The following is a 12,704-nucleotide window of genomic DNA, read 5'->3' on the forward strand; positions in this document are numbered from 1 at the left end:
AAAATAATAATGAATTTGTTGCTGCAGTCGGCGTGACATAGCATACCTAATCATTATTGAGCATTGTAAGCACTTGGGACAGAATGTTGCATCTGCTTTAATGTTGTACTTTGGATATTTTTCAAGTATGAAGAATGTTTTGAGTAATATTTATCAATTGTCTTTTGAATTGATAAATTCTCATTCCTGATATAGTACAAATTATTGATATTTTTTGTGATCCAGGCTATTGGATTATATCAAACCTTACCAGAGGTCGTGATAATTAAACAAAATGCATTATTTAACTTTTAAAATATAATTTTTAATTTTGTTCAACATTTAAAATGTGGAGGTTGATTGCTGATTTAAATCAGGCAGAACAGCTTATAAATGGATCTCATCTTCTGCTAAAACATTCTCTTAAATGATAAAGAATATTGGAGTAAATGTGTATGATTCCCACTAGAATATATTTAACATTAACATGTACTCTTCAATATTAATGTATCATTTGATATCCAAAACTAGGATGCATAATCCCCTTGTTTTCAGAGCTTGTACTAGACATTGGTTGAATAGAAAACACGTATTTATAGCATGAGTCACACATATTCTCATTTGTTAAATTGAGAAGCAGTCCCTATTTTAATCAAATGCATATCAGATTCAGCCCACCCATAGTATGTGCAATAACAAAACTAAGGGAGATTTCAGGTAACAAGATGAAGGAAAAGGACAAAGGAAGGACAGACTCTTTACATTTAAGGGCAGCCACTTCTCATATTTCATTAGCTATGACCTTGTCTCATCATAATGCCTAGCCACAAGGGAGGCTGGGAAATGTACTCTTCTTTTGGGCGGTTATGTACCAAAATAAAATTCTATTGTTATAAAAGAAAGGGATAATTGCTATTAACGCATAACTAGCATCAGTTGCCAGAGATCATGTCTTCTATTGATTCTTTTAACGCATATCAAACAATATAACCATATCAGAAAATCCTTTTAAAAGTAAAATTATATATAATCTCTCCACTATAACAACTGCTTTCATTTGATTATACCTTTCTAATCTGTCAAATGTACACATATTTTCACGTGTTTGTAATCATGAGTAATATATAGATTTAAAATTTTCACTTAATACTGTATCTTAAGATGAGATCCATTTATAAGCTGTTCTGCCTTTCACTTAATACTGTAACTTAAAAATAATTTTTAATGGCCACATAATTATGCATTGGGTTGATGGGGCATAATTTACTTAACCATACCCATGTCATTGGATATTCCAGTGATTCTAATTTTTCACTGTTGTACGTAATTAATGCTAGAGTGAACATCTTCATACATGTTTTTTTTTTCTTTTGGCTATCTTTTATTTATTTTTAACTTAATTGCACTCTAATTAGAGAACATGATTTATATGATGCTGATTCTGAGAAATTTGTTGAGACTGGCTTTATAGACAAGTATAGGGTCAGTTTGGATAGATGTTTCTTGTACTCTTAAGGAAGAAAAGAAAGCATCCAATACAGGGGAAGAAAAATGTACATTCTCTGTAGGTGGATACAAGATTCTATACTTGTCCTTTTTTCAGCTTTGCACAGTGGCAGTATCGTAGCCAGTGAGGTTTATCCACGGCACAATTATTGCTGATTGAAAACTTTTTCCTATACATGTTCTTTTGATCAAGCTTGTTAATTGTATTATATTTTCTAAATGCTACTAGTTTTTGGTCTGTGTGCTATCAGTTACTGAGAAGGGTTTATGTTAAATTCTATGAGGGTGGACTTGTCAGTTTCTCATAATTCTGTCAATGTTTGCTTTATTTTATTAGAAGGTATCACTAGGTATACATATAATTTCAGAATCAGCATCTCTTCCTGGTGACTTGAATCTGTTATCTTTATGTAATTACTATCTTTATTCCTAAAAATGCATTTTGCCTTGAAGACTATTTTGTCCAATTTAAGCAGAGCTACTCTAGCTTTCTTCTGGTTAGCATCTGCCCGGCATATCCTTTTGCATCTTTTCTTATTTTCAACTTTTTTATATGTCAGAGATTGGCTAGATGCTCAGTAATTCCATTTCCTCTCCCTGGGAACACAGGACTACATTTCCCAGCTCTTTTTTGCAGTTACGTTGGGACCACCAGAGGAATGTGGACAGAAGTGATGTATGCCACTTCTAGGCTTGGCTCCTAAAATGTCATGCATGGTTTTCTATGTACTCTCTCCCCTGTTCACATGGCTTGAGGCAAAGAACTACCAGATGATAGAACTAGGATTGAAAGATCACAGATTCCTATGTGATGTGAGTAAGAAATAAAGTTTGTTTTGTTAAGCCCTGGTAATCTTAGAGATTGTTTGTTATAGCAGCTAACATTAATTACTCTGATATACCATGTCTTTGTATTTTTGTTTTTTGTTTTTAGTTGTTTGTTTTTGTTTTTTGCTTTTAGAACAATTAATTTTCAAGTCCAATATCTGTCAAGGAAATCACCAATTTCCATGTAACTCTTATTTAATATAAAATGATTTAGTACAAAGCTATTTCACAGCTGTCTTTAAATTAAACATAGTCGAGAACATGCAGCATGGGGTTTGCCTTAGTATCTCCAAATCAAATACTCCTTTTGTTCAAGTATTAAAAATTATAAAAGTTATATCATGAAGTTTCAAGCTGGGTTTCATAATCTCAGATTTGAAATTGTGATTTTTTTCACATGTAACTCCAATATTGAAATGTTAACATTCAGGATAGGGTTTGGCTGCAGAGCAGAGCATGAAACATAGATTATTTTTTAACCAACTTTTGATAATAGAAGAATCACCAGCTTAGCTATTAGTACATTTTTGTTAACAGTTTTTCTTGCAATAAGAAGCAGACTGGATCTTCCAGCAGCAAATATAGACCTTCAAAGAAAAGCCAACAATCCCATTTCTCAGGCAAAACATATTTACCAGGAAAGTACAGACTTTTCACATAAACCAACAGTTAATAAACATTTACATGATAAATTAGCCACGGTGAATTATGAGGAGGCCAGGGCTGGGCTGGGTCGGGGAGGACCGTAGGGTCGGGGTTTGCCGTTGTCCTTCCAATAACGCCCCCAGGACCTGCCGTGCAGGCGCCAACCCGCCGAACGGCGTCCCGCAGATGGGGCGGGGCTCCCCTGCCTGGACCAGTTCCGGAAGGTCAGGGCGACGCATCGCTTCGGTTTTCCGATCCTTGGCTTCATCATTTACAAAACGGGGAAAAGGCCTTCCTCCCTAGGGATTAATGTGATGCTCGTGAAAGAATCTGGTGAAAACCTAACACGTACGCCCTGTACGGCAAATGCAGCTGGTGGACAGATTAACGCCTGGACATTCCGCCCTATCTGATCCAATTTGAGGATATCTTTCTTATAACTGGTGAATTTATACCATTTACGCGTTATTATGATTTTAATTGTTGATATATGAAATTATCTTTACCATTTTATTTTGTTATTTGTCCTGCTTTTTTCTATGTCTTTTCTCCACTTTCCTGTTTTCTTTCAGATTGTTCTTTTGATTCCACACTTCCCCCTTTATTATTTTGGAAGTTATACACTCTATTTCTATTCTTAGTGATTACTCTTAAATTTTAATATGTGTACTTAAAGTCTAAATCAGAATAGCTCCACCCCCTAAAAAAAAAATCTATCCAAGGGCATTAGAATGCTAGTCACTATCCTCTTGTCTTAAAAGTTATTGTTATCCAGTATTTTAGCACCATCTTGTTTTTAACCTCCAAATTAGACATTATTGTTGTTTTATAAATCTCAAACTTTCCTTCTGGGATCATTTTTCTTTATCCTGATGTACACTCTTAGAAGTGCCTTTAATGAGCGTCTTTCGGTGATAACTCTTTCAGTTTTGGGTTTTCTGAAAGTGTCTTCACTCTTATTCTTAAATACATAATTTAAGTAGATACCAAATTCTGCATTGACAGTGGTTTTCTCTCAGCAATCTGAAGTTATTGTTCCACTGTTGCTGCCAGTCTAGTTGTTCCTTTTAGATGATCTCTTTCTCTCTCTGGCAAATTTTAGGATTTTCTCTTTGTATTTTGTGTTCTTCAGTTATACCGAAGAAAGTTCATTTTCCCACATTCTCTCTCTCCTATCTTCCATTTTGTTTCACCTTACTGTCCTTCGTAAGTCTGTCTTTATGCAGAGGTCTCAGTTCCAATTTCCTGCCTTCTCTGAGGCCAAGATCATGTCTCCCACATACATGAGATCACGAGGTCATTAAAACCCGAGACTTTAGGTTCCTGGGAGTGACGAATGTGCTCAGGGTCATCAGTCACTTACAATGCTAATTTGTAGCTCCCTCATTATTTTTCACTCCTGAGGATTTTCCTTCTTTTACAAGCTCAACTATACCTTTTCAAAGATAGGGGTTTTTGTTTCGTTTTGTTTTGTTTTTGTATTTTAGCTAGGGTGTCTATGTTTTTGCAGTGGGATGGTTTTTCAGAATATTTAGTCTACCAGTGTCTCACAAGTGAAAGTCCACATGGTCACCTCATTCTGTTGAATTATATCCTTAAGATAAAATCTTGAGAGTGGTACTACTTAACTTCATCAGAGATTTTAAACACTTTATATGCATTGTCAGATTGCTTTCCAGCCATTCTCTTGTTGAGTGGTGAGTACTACATTGATGTTGGCTTGTTCACTTCATGGAGGCAGAGTGGTATCATAGCGTATGGGCTTTGAATCAGCCAAATCTGACTCTCTCTCTCTCTTCCTATGCTATCTCTCTCCATCCCTCCACTGGTCGCATCTATAGGAATTAGAGAAATTCTTACCCTTAAGAGTTTCGATGTGGTTTGAGATGCAAGAGAATTAATAAAGAAGGTACCACTTGAGGAGGAGAGAATGAAGATACATGTAGAACTTCTGGCTAAAAATGCTGGCTTGAATATCTATCTTAGTCTCTGCTCCCCCTTCAAACCTCTCTGAAATAACAGTAAAGAGATTTTTTAAGGCAGAAACCTTCATTGATAAAAAGAGATCAGAGAAAAGAGCGGCAAAATTTTGTCAGTTGGAAAATTTATGAGTGGTAGTTGACGCAGCAGATCTGAGAAAACAGTGTATTAAACTGGCCTCGAGGAAAGCTAAGAAGCAAGCCCGTTCACACCATAGGTCCCCCAGAAGACTCAGGAGTTGACAACAGCAAAGAAATTACCTTTGGAAGTGAGGGGCGAAAAGGAAGGAATTGACTGAAAATCTGTTCAAGAAGTAATTAGAACACCAAGTCCTTTCCCCACTGTTATGAGTTGATTCGTGGCAGTCCTATCCTCTGGAAAAGATAAGTTGAAGCCCTAACCCCCAGAACCTCAGAATGTGACCTTATTTGGAAACAGAGTTGTTGCAGATGTAGTTAGTTAAGATGAGGTCATGCTGGAGCAGGGTGGGCCCCTAATCCAGTAGGACTGGTGTCTTTATAAGAAGACAGCTGTGTAAAGACAGAATCCGTTAAAAGAATTGAAATGGTTGCCTCTAAGGATCAGAATATGGGGAAAAGAGGAGCAGAGTCTAGTGGATTTGATAACAGTTATTGTAGAATTGTTTGACTTTTAAAACTCCATGCAAGTATGCATTTGATTTTAAAAACAAATTTTTTTTAAATACGAGAAAGCAGGAGAATTGTTGGGATGCATGTAGGAGCATGCTGGAACAAGTCATCCATAGCTCGTTCAAGCTGCTTGTTAAATTTCCAGGAATTTTGTGAGCCAGTTGTTAAATATGGCCATTACTAAAAATTAAATTGTATAAACTTACAATTAAGTAAGCTGTTATATTTAAAGCACAATTACTCAAAATTCATCACTTCCTAATCATTTTACCACATTTTACTACATTTTACATGATCTATGATCTTGATGTTTTTTGTATCTATTGTATCTGTCTGTTGTGATATGTTGGTAACTTGAAAACATATGTATTTCTTGTTTATTTCTTAAACTTTTTTAGTAAGTATAACTCATCTAAATAGAAAAACCGTATAAAGCAAATATAGAGTTTCATGAATATTATAAGGCAAGAGACCTTTGTAACTACCATCCATATAAGAAAAAGGACCGTGGCTGCCCACCCCAGCAGCTCTCCGTCTACTCCCCCTCTCCTAAGAGTAACCGTACCTCTGACTTTTATAGTAATCACTTCGGTACTTTATAGTTTCATCACCTAAGTATGCATCCATAAAGACTATGGTTTAATTTCATCCATGATTTTTATATGGCTTTTACCTCTTTTTAATCTGTAGGTTCCCTGTCTACCTCTTTTTTCCCCCTTTTTACAATTAGTGGACAAAACTGGATTGTTTTTCTGCAGCATCTCCCGTGATCTGGATTTTGCTGATTGAATCCCTCTGGGGTAGCTTAACATGTTTTTCCGGCCTCTATTTCCTGTAAATTGGTATGTGGATCTAGAGACTCATTCTTTATTATTAACAACAAAAACACGAATTCAGCAAATATATGTTGAACATTTATTGCATGCCTGAAGGGATGCTATAAGAATACAAAGTAATTTTTAAGGACTTTCATGATTTCAGGCAACTGACGGGATCTTCTTGAGGGACAAACTATTATAGTCCACTCTATAACATTAGCTTGGTCACCAGCTCAGAAGGCATCTCCAAAAGGGTTATGCCTTATGTGTGAAATATATATTAACTGACAAAGGGACTTCTGATAATAACGTAGAAATAGTGCAGCAATGCCTTCCTGAGGAAATTATTAATTGCATAACCACTTGTATAGAAACCTGTTTTTCAGGGCTGGTTTTAGTAATGGTACATTTACCAAGCACCACTGACAATGATTGCAAATTTTGTAGGGATGGTTTGTAGGAACTCAGCAATAAAGGATTTTTTTAAAAAAAAAAGAGGAGGAAGTTTTATTACATGTTTCTAAATAATCAGAACCTTAAATTTAAAAAAGAACACAGAATATGATGATTCTATAACTTGATGCTCACTACAACTTTTTCCTATGATGAAGCAATAATATAGTCTCCCTAACTAATGCTAATTATTCCTAGAATAATATTGGCAACTTGGAGAAACGTTAATTTGCTTAAAAGCAAACATCAAGGCTTCCTGTTCATGAATAGTACTTGGCTAAATTATTGAAAGTGTAGTTTAATTTAAAATAGTTTTGTGGCTTATTCTCATAGTGTACTAGTGAACGTTTTATGTTATATATGTTATGTTTATAAAATTAATGAAGTTTTAATAATGAGAACTTTCTTCACCTTTATTATTAATTCTTTACTTAGAAGTAAGGTGAGATGCTCAGATTTGTGGACCAGGAAGATATGAAAGAATGAAGATTGCCCAAAAACTAAAAATTTTCAGCCCTGCTCTATAAATTTACAGTATTTTATTCAGCTATGACTCATAGAAATGACATTAAGTTTAAAATATTCATATGTGTCATTTTTAAAGTTCTCCAAAAGTAAGTCATTTCCTTCTGTATTTTTGGAAAAGTGAATATTCATTTCTTCCTGGTAATATTAAATTATGACAGTCTTTGGCATTAAAATTAACCTGTCAAATTGTATTCTCCAAAATTCTCCAACGTTTGCAGAGATATGAGAAACTCGTAAATGAGAAATAATCAAGATAATGATGGTTATGGACCAGACTAAAAAAAATAAATACCAAAAATTATACCATTCCATCACAGAATATTACGAAAGAATCGAACACAACCCGAGCTTATTTTGGATCAATAATTACTATAGGTTTCTATAAATAGCCTCCAGTGTTAAAAGTTGTTGGATCAGCATTTCTGGAACTCTGTGGCTAATAACCATTATACTATGTGTTCCAGAGAGTTTTATTATGACATCATCTCTTGAGAAACTTTTAAATATTTAATTCATAGGTTATTTTCAGCATGCAATCCATTACTTTATTTTTCATTCAGAATACTTTCTCATTTAACACAAATAAGTTAATATCATTTTTTTAACATGCCAAAGAAAATAGAATCAAATGATAATATTCAGGTTTGCATTAATTTAAAATGAACGAAAATGCTCTGTACAAAGACCTATGCATCACCAATCCCTTTTTGCCTTCACAGATTATTTCTGAAGGCACAGCATCAAAGGAATATTATTTTTGACAAAAATTTTACAGTGTCACCCCCAGGAATATATTTCTATAGTTTGAGTAATTCTGGAATAAATTAAATCATGATATTCATATTTCCTTTCTAAAATCATACAAATCTTTTTCTGGAAGGTTCTGGAAGGTAGTTTCTCTGTCTCCAAAATGTGGTTCCCCTCCCCAGCTGTGGGAGGTGCTGTAGATACACCGCTCATATCACCTCGCCTTTACCACTTTATTGTGCACAAACTAACTTCCAACTTACCAGCCCCTGACCACTGTTTATTTTCTTACCCATAAAATTCTGTATTTGTATTTAATGGCATTATTAGGAAGATCACTGGAATGTACTAATGGTAAACTACTTTTTAAATTGAAACCTGGGAAAATGTGATTTTGTAAATTGTCAATACAGAGAGACAGGGAACTACAAAAAGTAGAGAAGAGTAAATTAAGAGACAAATACAAAACCTAGAAAAGGAATAAATATTGGGACCAACCAGTAAAACTATTGCTTTTGTTTTTGTTTTTGGTAAGCAGACTGACTTTTGTTTAGGGCCTTCTACCGTGGAGCGCTCTACACAGCAGGCTGGAAGTGCCAGGAATTTATGCCCCTCAGAAGCAGCTCTGAGTCAGTGTCCGAGAGAAGTTGGTATACAAATATCCCAGCTCCTTCAGTCATTTGTGGAGTAACTGAGACATATATGTGTGTTTTATCCTGGTTCTCAGACTTTCCCCAGCGCGAGTAAATTCCAGTCACCCAAAGTGGTAATGGCCTTAAGATGCTCTCTATTGGCCGCCTTGCCTTCCTTGTCTTACTTCCCTAGTAACTAATGCATTCTTTTTGTTTGTTTGTTTGTTTTAGTACCTTCTATTGTATGGATATCCCACATTTTATTTATCCAGCAGTTGATGGACATCTGGATAGTTTTCACTTTTTGACTGTTAAGAATAATGCTCTTATGAATATTTCTGTACAACCTTTACCTCCTGCCTCTGGAAACCACTGATCTCTACCTATTCTGTCTTTGTAGTTTTGTCTTTTCCCAGAATGTCATATGAGCCACACAGTGTGTCGATTTTTGAGCCTAGCTTCTTTCACTTACCATAATGCATTTGAGATCCCTCCACGTTGTCACATGCATCAGTAACTCATTCTTTTTAATGCCGAATATTATTCCATTTTGTTGATGTACCGCAGTTTATTTATCCACCCAGTAGTTGAAGGATATCTGGGTTCTATCTAGTTTTTCATGATTATGAATAAAGCTACCATACACATTTGCATGCGAGGTTTTGTCTAAACACTCGTTCTCTTGGGTAAATACCTAAAAGGGGGATTGCTGAGTAGTATGGAAAGCTGTATTAGTTTCCCATTGCTGCTATAACAATTTACCACAAAAGTAGTGGCTTAAATCAACACGAATTTATTCTCTTGCAGTTATGGAGGTCAGAAGTCCAAAACGAGTCATCAGTGGCTGAAATCAAAGTGTCACTAGGGCTGATTCCTTCTGGAGGCTCTGAAGAGAGAACTTTTTTCCTTGCCTTTTTCAGCTTCTAATGGCCGCTTGTATTACTTCTTCAAGTAGAATACAGGAAGATGAATGGAGGCCCCTTCTTCCATCTTCAGAGTTCATCACTCCAGTCTCTGCTTCCATCATCACATCACCTTCTCTTACTCTGACTCTTCTTGTGTCCCTCTTATAAGGACCATTGTGATTACTTCAGGCCCACAAAGATAATCCAGGATAATCTCATTCCAATAGCCTTAACTCAATCATATCTGTAATTTGTTCCTTTTACCATGTAAAGTAACTTTCACAAATGCCAGGGATTAGAATGTGAGCATATTTAGGAGGCCATTATTCAGCCTAAGTATGTTTAACTTTGTAAGAAACTGTCAAACTTTTTCCAAAATGGCCATAACATTTTGCATTCCCACCAGCAACCTATGAGAGTTCTAGTTGCCCCACACCCTTGCTTTTCACTTGATATTATCAATCTTTTTAATCTCAGCCATTCTAGAGGGAGTGGAGTGGTATTTCATATTGTTTTAATTTGCATTCCCTAATGACTAATGGTGTTGAGCACCTTTTCTTATGCTTTCTGTCATCCATATATCTTCTTTAGTGAAGTGCCTGTTCAAGTATTTTGACCATTTTTTAGTTGGGTATTTGTGTTCTTAATGAGTTTTGAGAGTTCGTTGTGTATTCTACTTACAATTCCTTGATCAGATACGTGTTTTGAAAGTATTTTTCTCAGACTATGGTTTGCCTTTTTCTTTTTCATAACAGAATTTTTCAAAGAGCAGAATTTTGGCGAAGTCCAATTTATCAGTTTTTTTATGGATTGTCCTTTTATTTCAGAGATAAGAAGTCTTTGTCTAACCTAGGCCATAAGGATTTCCTTCCTTTTTTCTTCTAGAAGTTTTATTGTTTTAGGTTTTACATCTAGGTCTATGACCTATGCTTAGTTTGTGTACATGATATGAAGTATACAGTGAGGTTCTTTTGTTCGTTTTGCAGATGTTCAGTGGTTTCAGCAACATTTGTTGAAGAGATTATTTTTCTAAAAATTGTCTTTGCACCTTCGTCAAAAATCAATTGACCATATATATGTGGGTTTACTTCTAGACTCTCCATTCTATGCCATGGATCTGTGGGTTTATCTTTTTGCCAGTACCACACTATCTTGTTTACTCTAGCCATCACATCTTGAAATTAGGCACTGTGAGTCCTCTAGCTTTGTTGTTCTTTTTCAAAACTGTTTTTTTTGACAGTTCAAGCTCCTTTGCTTTACCATGTTAATTTTAAAGTCAGCTTGACCACTTCTACAATAGTCTTTCTGGAATTTTGCTTGGGATTACATAGAATTTATCCATCAATTTGGCAAGAGTTACCATTGTATTATCTATTACTGCATAACAAATTAGCCCAAAATTAAGCAGTCTGCAATATCAAATATTTATTATCTCACAGATTCTGTGGATCAGGAATCTGGGTGCAGCCTAGCTGGGGGCCTCTGCCTTAAGGCCTTTCACTAGGTTACAATCAAGTTATCAGCCAGGACTGAATTGAAGGCTCAACTGGGGGATATTCGGCTTCCAAACTCACTCATGTGGTTGTTGACAAAATTCAGTTCCCTGCAGGCTGCTGGCTGGAAGTCTCCCTCAGCTTCTTGACCTGTGGGCCTCTCTGTAGAGCATCACACAACATGGCAGCTAGCTTTCCTCAGAGCAAGAGAGTGAGAGAGTGCTCAAGACAAAAACCACAGACTATTTGCAACCTAACCTAAGAAGTGACATCATTTTTGTTATATCCTGTTTATTAGAAATACATGACTAGGTGTAGCCTACGCTCAAGGGGTGAGAGTTATACAAGGGCGTGAATACCAGAAGGCAGGGATCATTAGGGGCCATCTTAAAGGCTGCCTACCACACGCATCTTAACAGTGAGTCTTCCAATTTATGAAGACAGTGTATCGCTATGTATTTAGGTCTTCTTTGATTTCTTTCATCGATGTTTTATAATTTTCAGCATACATATCTTGTACATATTTTGTAAGGATCATACCTAAGGATTTCATGTTTCTGGTGCTCTTATAAATAGTGTTATTTTAAATTTTAAATTTCCGATTGTTTATTGCTAAAATACAGAAATACAATGGATTTTTGTATATTGACCTCGTGTCCTATGACCTGGATAAACTCACTTACTGGTTCTAGTAGTTTTTTGGTAGACTCTTGGTTTTTCTATGTGGATAGGTTATTTGCCAATAGAAACTTTTATTTCTTCTTCTCCGATATCTGTTCCCTTTTTTCCTTTTCTTGCCTTTTTTTCCCACTGGCCAGGACTTTCAGTACAATGTTGAATATTGCTCACTATTCCTTTTTATGTCCCAGATATTTCTTCTAGAATAATTTTTATCCTTCTGGGATGTGTTCTTTAAAAATTATTTTAATGATGTCCGAAAATATTTTTATTTCACGCACATTCATAAAAGTTTATTTGCTGGGTAAAATTCTAGGTCGATAGTTATTTTTCTTGCTACTTCAAAGATATTATTTCATTGTCTTCTGTCTACTGTTACTGGAAAGTCTTCTGCTTATCTTTTGTATTCTGCAGTTTGATAACTATGTGTTTAAGTGTGGATTTATTTTAATTATCCTGGTTGGAATTCTTGGGTTTCTGCACCTGAAGATTTGTGTCTTTTGCACTTTCTGAAACCTTATCTCTTTGTTATTGCCTTTTCCTCTGTTATCATTCTTTTCTCCTTCTGGAACTCCACTTGGAACATATATTGGACCTTCTCTATGCTCTATTTCTCTTAACCTGTAATTAGTATTTTCTAGCATTTTGTCTTTTTGTCCTATATTGGTAATTTATTCAGAGAATCTTTTTTTTTTCTTTTTAGGTGAGGCAACCCTTGGTTGCAAACCTCACAGATTGCAAGGACCTTCTCAGCTTACAATCCCTTATTTTTTTATTTTTTATTTTTTACGCCTACAGCACCTGGTCTTCCTAGGTGGTCTCCCATCCAAGTACTAACCAGGCCCGACCCTGCTTAGCTTCC

The 12,704-nt window shown here is 35.5% G+C and overlaps 1 pseudogene; it reads left to right on the forward strand.

Annotated features, from left to right (window-relative positions):
• Positions 1–1,580: 1,580 nt before the first annotated feature.
• On the forward strand, positions 1,581–1,736 carry LOC111730906 (annotated as a pseudogene).
• The last annotated feature ends 10,968 nt before the right edge of the window (positions 1,737–12,704 follow it).

This window comes from Pteropus vampyrus, unplaced genomic scaffold (assembly GCF_000151845.1).
Source record: "Pteropus vampyrus isolate Shadow unplaced genomic scaffold, Pvam_2.0 Scaffold339, whole genome shotgun sequence".
NCBI classification, from domain to species: domain Eukaryota; kingdom Metazoa; phylum Chordata; class Mammalia; order Chiroptera; family Pteropodidae; genus Pteropus; species Pteropus vampyrus.